Source organism: Tamandua tetradactyla, chromosome 1, assembly GCF_023851605.1.
Source record: "Tamandua tetradactyla isolate mTamTet1 chromosome 1, mTamTet1.pri, whole genome shotgun sequence".
In the NCBI taxonomy this organism is placed as follows: domain Eukaryota; kingdom Metazoa; phylum Chordata; class Mammalia; order Pilosa; family Myrmecophagidae; genus Tamandua; species Tamandua tetradactyla.
Genome location: NC_135327.1, coordinates 233,427,823 through 233,436,531, shown reverse-complemented (window position 1 = coordinate 233,436,531; position 8,709 = coordinate 233,427,823).

Here is an 8,709-nt window from a genome sequence, read left to right as displayed (position 1 = left end):
AAATCAAACTTCCAACAGCTTTCTTTTCAGAAATGATAGAGCTAAACATTAAATTTATATGGAAGTGGAAGGGGCCCTGAGTAGGGAAAAAATCTTGAAAAAGAACAAATTTGGAGGACTCGCACTTCCTAATTTCAAAACTTATTGCAAAGCTACAATAGTCAAAACAGTATGGAGTTGGCCAAAAGACACACGTATAGACCAATGCAATAGAACTGGGAGTGCAGAAACAAAACCACACAACTGTGGCCAGCTGACTTTTGACAAGAGGTCCAAATCCATTCAATGTAGAAAGAAGAGTCTTTTTAACAAATGGTGCTGGGGAAACTGGATATCCATATGCAAAAGAAGGAAAACGAGACCTTACTCCATACTATACACAAAAATTAACCCAAAGTAGATCAGTGTCCTAAGTATAAGATCTAAACCTATAAAACTCTTAGAAGAAAACAGAGAAATATTTCAGGACAAGTAGTAGGCAACGGATTCTTAGACTTTACACTGAAAGACTGAGCAATAAAAGAAAGAATAGGCAAACTGGACATCATCAAAACTAAGAACTTTTTTTGTACCAAAGGACATTATCAGGAATGTGAGACAACTAACAGATGAGAGAAAAAATGTGTAGACCATGTGTCTGATAAATGTTGAATATCCAGAATATATAAAGAACTCTTACACCTCAATAATAAAAGGACAAACAAACCAATTAAAAAGTGGGCAAAGGAAAAAAAAGTGGGCAAAGGACCTGAATAAATATCTCTCTAAAACAGATACGCAAATGAACAAAAATCATATGAAAAGATGCTCAACATCATGAGCCATTATGGAAACAAATCAAAACAAAGAGGTACCACATCACAACAACAACCAACAGGAGACATCTGAAAATATGACATTTTACAAAAGTGCTCATGCAACTGTGGGGAATCATGAGTCCAAATTCCACAGGGCAGGCTGTGAGCTGACAGCTCCCAGGAAGGTCTTCAAGGAATCCCCCAGGAGAGGCTGGCTGGCTGAAGTAGGGAGAGCAATCCTCTTTTCTGACATCTCATTTAAAGCCTTCAGCTGGTAGTATTAATACTATTAATTGTGGAAAACACTCCCCTTGGCAAGTGCAGATGTAATCAGCCATGGATGCAATTAATGTGCTGATGATTTAAAAACCAGATTTCTGGTTTATCGACGAGCCATGAAACGTCCTTGCAGTAGCAGTGAGGCCAGTGCTTGCTTAACCGGACAATGGGGCATCATCAATGGGGCATCATCAACTGACCATGTTGACACATGAACCTAATCTTGTTAACAGTCCATCCCTTGTCAACTTGGCAGCTGTACACGTCACCTTAAATCACACTAAATCTCCAAATAGAACACAATAGCAGACTTATTTTTTGTCTAACGACACTCGACTGTCCTGCGGACAACCGGACATGTACTAACTCTCTTCAGACCAGGGGCAAGTCCTAGGGTGATGTTAACTTTTAAACTTGATATTCTATACCTTAAACACTGTGACATGAACAATACTACTTAGGTCACGTGATAAACTTGATATTCTATACCTTAAACACTGTGGCATGAACAACACTGCTTACGTCACGTGATAAACTTGATATTCTATACCTTAAACACTGTGACATGAACAACACTGCTTACGTCACGTGATAAACTTGATATTCTATACCTTAAACACTGTGACATGAACAATACTGCTTACGTCATGTGATAAACTTGATATTCTATACCTTAAACACTGTGGCATGAACAACACTACTTAGGTCACGTGATAAACTTGATATTCTATACCTTAAACACTGTGGCATGAACAACACTGCTTACGTCACGTGATAAACTTGATATTCTATACCTTAAACGCTGTGACATGAACAACACTGCTTACGTCATGTGATAAACTTGATATTCTATACCTTAAACACTGTGACATGAACAACACTGCTTACGTCATGTGATAAACTTGATATTCTATACCTTAAACGCTGTGACATGAACAACACTGCTTATGTCGTGTGATAAACTTGATATTCTATACCTTAAACACTGTGGCATGAGCAATACTACTTACGTCATGTGATAAACTTGATATTCTATACCTTAAACACTGTGACATGAACAACACTGCTTACGTCATGTGATAAGGGGATAAGACAGAGAAAAAAACAAGGATATTTGCTTTATGTACAAATATAAACATACCCGTAACAAAACCAGGAATAACTATTCATACCATGAAAGTCCTCATTTCTGTAACTGGTCATGTGGTCACAGTTCATGTTTATCACTACCTTCTTCCACTGCCCATTCCATGTTCCTTTTACCCCAGCAAGGACTTCAGCTGGCTGTGGTTTTTCACCTGGCAGGGTGACCTAAATCTTCATTCCTGAAGTTTCTGGGCCATTGGTAGTCCTACCTGGATTGGGTTGTTGTAATTTTCCATTGACTTTAATCACAGGGCATGGTAGCACTAACAGATGTCCTAGGGGATCTCTTGTATTCTAGAAAAACTCATGCTTACCTCCGCTGTGTGGCTGCAGTCTTATTAACTCTTTTTTGTTTTTTAATTTTAATTAATAAAATCCATCAACATACAAACACGAACATTCTTAACATATGAACATTTCTTTCTTGGTGTACAATCAATGGCTCACAATATTATCACATAGTTGCATGATCATTTCTCAGAACATTTACATCACTCCAGAAATAGAAATAAAAAGAAAAACCTCATACATACCATACCCCTTACCCCTCCCACTCATTGACCATTAGTATTTCCCTCTACCCAATTTATTTTAACATTTGTTCCCCCTATTATTTATTTATTTTTAATCCATATGTTTTATTCATCTGTCCATACTGTAGATAAAAGGAGCATCAGAATAAGGTTTTCACAATCACACAGTCACTCTGCAAAAGCTACATCATTATACTATCATCTTAAAGAAACAAGGCTGCTGGAACACAGCTCTACAGTTTCAGGCAGTTCCCTCCAGCCTCTCTAATACACCTTAAACTAAAAATGGGATATCTGTATAATGCATTAGAATAACCTCCAGGATAATTTCTCGACTCTGTTTGGAATCTCTCAGCCACTGACACTTTATTTTGTCTCATTTCTCTCTTCCCCTTTTGGTCGAGAAGGTTTTCTCAATCCCTTGGTGCTGAGTCCTAGCTCATTCTAGGATTTCTGTCCCACGTTGCCAGGAAGGTTTACACCCCTGGGAGTCATGTCCCTCATAGGGAGGGGGATGGCAGTGAGTCTGCTTGCCGTGTTGGTTCTATTTATTCTTGATAGTCAGGATTAATCACCCCAGGAGTGATCCCCATCTTTGTCTGTTGATTCAGAGGCATGAGAAGCCCAAAATGGCCAGGTGCCATTCTCAGCTTCTAGTTCAACGAAATCATTGCTGTGTTTCCTGGTGGGAATATCCCACTCTTTGGAAGTAAAACCTACAGAACAGCAGAGCTGAAGGCTGCAGGGACAGGGAGCAAATGTTTCCTGGTGGATCACTAGGAGTGACAGTGAGTAGTGCGCCCCATTTCCACCCCATTTCCTGGACCCGCGAATCCTGGCTGTGGGAGAAACAGCACCATACAGCGGATGCTGATTCACAGCACACACAGCCTCCGGGAGAACATCACCCCAGCCCTGCAACATTGCCACCTAGTTGGCACCATAATTGGGTCTTTAAAAGGCCATTCTACCATTCCATCAACCCAGCTGCCCCTGTATGACGGGGAACATGGTAAGTCCAGAGAATTCCATGATCATGTGCAGACTCCTGCACTGCATCTGCTGGGAAGTGGGTTCCCTGATCAGAAGAGTGCCATGTGGAATACCATGATGGCGGATAAGGCATTCCATATCTATGGATGGTAGTTTTGGCAGAAGAACTGTGTGCAGGGAAAGAAACCCATATCTGGAGTATGTGTCTATTCCAACTAGAAGAAATCACTGCCTCTTCCATGATTGAAGTGGTCCAATATAAATCAATGTGCCACCAGCTAGCAGGCTGATCACCTTGGAGAATGGTGCCATACCGGGGGCTGAGTGTGGGTCTCTGCTGTTGGCAGATTGGACACTCGGCAGTGGCTGTGGCCAGGTCAGCCTTGGTGAGTGGAAGTCCATGTTGCTGAGCCCATGCATAACCTCCATCCCTACCACCATGACCACTTTGTTCATGAGCCCATTGGGCAATAACAGGAGTTGCTGGGGAAAGAGGCTGACTGGTATCCACAGAACAGGTCGTCTTATCATTAAAACCTTCCTCTGCTGAAGTCACCCTCTGTGAGCATTCACATGGGACACAAATATCTTCATGTTCTTTGCCCACTCAGAAAGGTCTATCCACATCAACAATTTTCTACTCATGCTTCTTCTAAGTCCCTGACCACCCAGCCAAACCATTAGCAATAGCTCATGAGTCAGTACACAGATGCACCTCTGGCCAGTTTTCCTTCCAAGCAAAATGAACAACCAGGTGCACTGCTCGAAGTTCTGCCCACTGGGAGGATTTCCCCTCACCACTGTCCTTCAAGGACACCCCAGAAAGGGGTTGTAATGCTGCAGCTGGCACTTTCGGGTGGTACCTACATATCATGCTCAACCATCTGTAAACCAGGCCCGAGTTTTCTCTTCCTCAGTCAATTCACTGTAAGGAACTCCCCAAGAGGCCATAGCTCTGGTCTGGGAAAGAGAAGGTAAGTGACAGGAGTGGAGACCATGGGCATTTGAGCCACTTCCTCATGTAACCTACGTGTGCCTTCAGGACCTGCTCTGGCTCTGTCTCGTATATACCATTTCCACTTTACAATAGAGTGCTGCTGTGCACGCCCAGCTTTATGGCTTGGTGGGTCAGACAACACCCAGCTCATGATAGGCAACTCAGGTCTCACGGTAACTTGGTGGCCCATGGTTAAGCGTTGAGTCCCTACTAAGGTCCAGTAGCAGACCAAAAGTTGTTTCTCAAAAGGAAAGTTTTTTCTGAAAAACAAAAACAAAAACAAAAACAACTGCTTACCAGCAGAGCATAGTAAGGCTTTGCTCCAAAATCCTAAGGGTCTGCATTGTGATTCTCCTACTGGGGCCTGCCAAAGGCTCCAGACAGCATCTCCATTTGCCACTGACACTCCCAGCACCATTGGATCTGCTGGATCATATGGTCCAAGGGGCAGAGCAGCTTGTACAGCAGCCTGGACCTGTCGCAGAGCCTCTTGTGCCAGACCCCACTCAACACTAGCAGATTTCCTTGTTCCTCAGTAAATGGGCTGGAGTAACACACCTGAATGGGGAATATGTTGTCTCCAAAATCCAAAAAGGCCAAATCAGCATTGTGCCTCTTTTTTAGTCGTAGAAGGGGCCAGATGTAACAGTTTATCTTCACCTCAGGAGGGATATCTTGACATATGCCCCACAACACTGGACACCTAGTAACTTCACTGAGGTGCAAGGCCCCTGTATTTTTGTTGGATTTATCTCCCATCTTCTGACACACAAATACCTTACCAATAAGTCTAGAGTAGTTGCTACTTCTTGATCACTAGGTCCAATCAATATTATATCATCAATATAATGGATCAGTGTGATGTCTTGTGGGAGGGAGAAATGATCAAAGTCCCTGCGGACAAGATTATGACATAGAGCTGGAGAGTTGATATACACTTGAGGTAGGACAGTGAAAGTATCCTGCTGACCTTGCCAGATGAAAGCAAACTGTTTCTGGTAGTCCTTACTAACAGCTACTGAGAAAAAAAGCATTTTCCAGATCAATAGCTGCTTACCAGGTATCAGGGGATGCATTGACTTGCTCAAGCAATGATACCAATGATCTGGAACAGCAGCTGCAATTGGAGTTACCACCTGGTTGAGCTTATGATAATCCACTGTCATCCTTCAAGACCCATCTGTTTTCTGTACATGCCAAATAGGAGAGTTGAATGGGGATGTGGTGGGAATCACCACCCCTGCATCCTTCAAGTCAAGAGTGGCAGTAATCTCTGCAATCCCTCCGGGAATCTGTTATTGCTTCTGATTCACTATTTTGCTAGGTAGGGGCAGTTCTAATGGCTTCCACTTGGCCTTTCCCACCAAAATAGCCCTCACTACACGAGTTAGAGAGCCAGTGTGGGGATTCTCCCAGTTACTCAGTTTATCTATTCCAATTATACATTCTGGAACTGGGGAAATAACTACAGAATGGGTCTGGGGCCCCACTGGACCCACTGTGAGACGGACTTGAGCTAAAACTTCATTGATCACCTGACCTCCATAAGCCCCCACTCTGACTGGTGGACCAGAGTGATGTGTTGGGTCCCCTAGAATTAATGTCACTTCTGAACCAGTGTCTAATAATCCCCGAAATATCTCATCATTTTCTTTTCCCCAATGCACAGTTACCCTGGTAAAAGGCCATCGGTCTCCTTGGGGAAGGCTTGGAGGAAGATTAACATACAGATTTGTGGCGGTGTAACAGGTTTCTCCCCCAAAGGGACATGGTCTCTCCCTCATTCAAAGGGCTCTGGGTTTGTAACTTGTTTCAAGTCCGGGAATTGATTAAGGGGCCGTGACTCTGCTTTTGTAATTCAGGTTAGACTTCTGTTCAATTGACATGCAACTCTTCTGCTTATACAGCTCAAACAAGAATTTAGTAGACTGCCCTTCTATTTTACTTCCAGGTACCTGATGATCCACTAGCCAATGTCACACATCTTTGTGAGTCACATTATTTTGACTGCTGCTTTGAGTCTGCTGTCCATTATGGTGGCCACACCCACCTCGTCTATGGCAATGAACTGTTGCCAACCTGGCTTCTGCCAACTCGGGATCCTGTCATCCCCATTGCGTTTAAGGATTCCAGCTCAGTAACAGCAGTTCCCACAGTAATATCTGACCTACAGAGAAGTGCAACCACAGAGCTCTTCAGAGATGATGGTGCTAGTCTGACAACTTTATTCTTTAAAGTCTTGGTAAAAGGTGCATCCTCTGGACATTCCTGGGGTGTAAGAGCAGGCTTTCCATGATAAACCCACTCTAACATTCCCATCTCTCAGAGCCCCTGGATCCCCTCATGTACCTTATACTAGGGCAGTTCTGGCATTTCAACCTCAGGTAATGTCGGCCACCTTTTTTTTTTTAACTTTTTTTATTAATTAAAAAAAATTAACAAACAAAACATTTAGAAATCATTCCATTCTACATATATAGTCAGTAATTCTTAATATCATCACATAGTTGTATATTCATCATTTCTTAGTACATTTGCATTGATTTAGAAAAAGAAATAAAAAGACAACAGAAAAAGAAATAAAATGATAATAGAGAAAAAAAAACTATACGTATTATACCTCTTACCCCTCACTTTCATTTACCACTATTTCAAACTGAATTTATTTTATTTGTTCCCCCTATTATTTATTTTTATTCCATATGTTCTACTCTTCTGTTGATATAGTAGCTAAAAGGAGCATCAGACATAAGGTTTTCACATTCACAGAGTCTCATTGTGAAAGCTATATCATTGTTCAATCATCATCAAGAAACATGGCTACTGGAACACTGCACTACATTTTCAGACAATTCCCTCCAGCCTCTCCACTACCTCTTGAACAAGGTGATATCTACTTAATGCGTAAGAATAACCTCCAGGATAACCTCTCGACTCTGTTTGGAATCTCTCAGCCATTGACACTTTGTCTCATTTTACTCTTCCCCCTTTTGGTCGAGAAGTTCCTCTCAATCCCTTGATGTTAATTCTCAGCTCATTCAAGGGTTTTTCTCAGTCCTTTGATGCTGAGTCTCAGCTTATTCCAGGATCTTTGTCCCACGTTGCCAGGAAGGTCCACACCCCTGGGAGTCATGTCCCATGCAGAGAGGGGGAGGGTGGTGAGACTGCTCATCATATTGGCTGGAGAGAGGGGCCACATCTGAGCAACAAAAGAGGCTCTCTTGGGGGTGACTCTTAGGCCTAAATTTTAAGTAGACTTGACCTATCTTTTGTGGGGTTAAGTTTCATGTGAACAAACCCTAAGACTGGGGGTTCAGCCTATAGCTTTGGTTGTCCACACTGCTTGTGAGAATATCAAGAATTCAACTTGGGGAAGTTGAATTTCTCCCCACTCTCACCATTCCCCGAAGGGGGCTTGCAAATACTTTTCCAGTCACTGATCAAATCACTCTGGGATTCATCAGGGCATCACTCTGGAAAAACCAACAAAATCTCATGTCCTACCTGAGATTCCAAGTACTTATGGCATTCAATCAAACTATCTACATGAGTTATAGTAGGAAATGCTCTAGTCAAAATCTAAATTTTGTAACAAATGAACATTTTTTGCTTTAGTCTCACACATAATGTGACATTTTAAAGTATTAGTTATCATCTATTTTCAGCACCCTGCAATAAGGACAATCCTTTGTTCTTCCTCATGCAAAAACATTTTTAAAATTTGTACATTGTACATTTCACTATTATTATACACTCTAGGCATTCCTAGATTATACCATCTTGATCTTTAACATCTATCTTTCTTTCTGATTTCATTTGTCCCCAGCCCTCCTCCCTCTATCATTCTCACATGCAGCTTCATTCAGTGTTTTAACATAATTACATTACAGTTAGGTAGGATTGTGCTGTCCATTTTTGAGTTTTTGTATCTAGTCCTGTTGCACAGTCTGTATCCCTTCAGCTC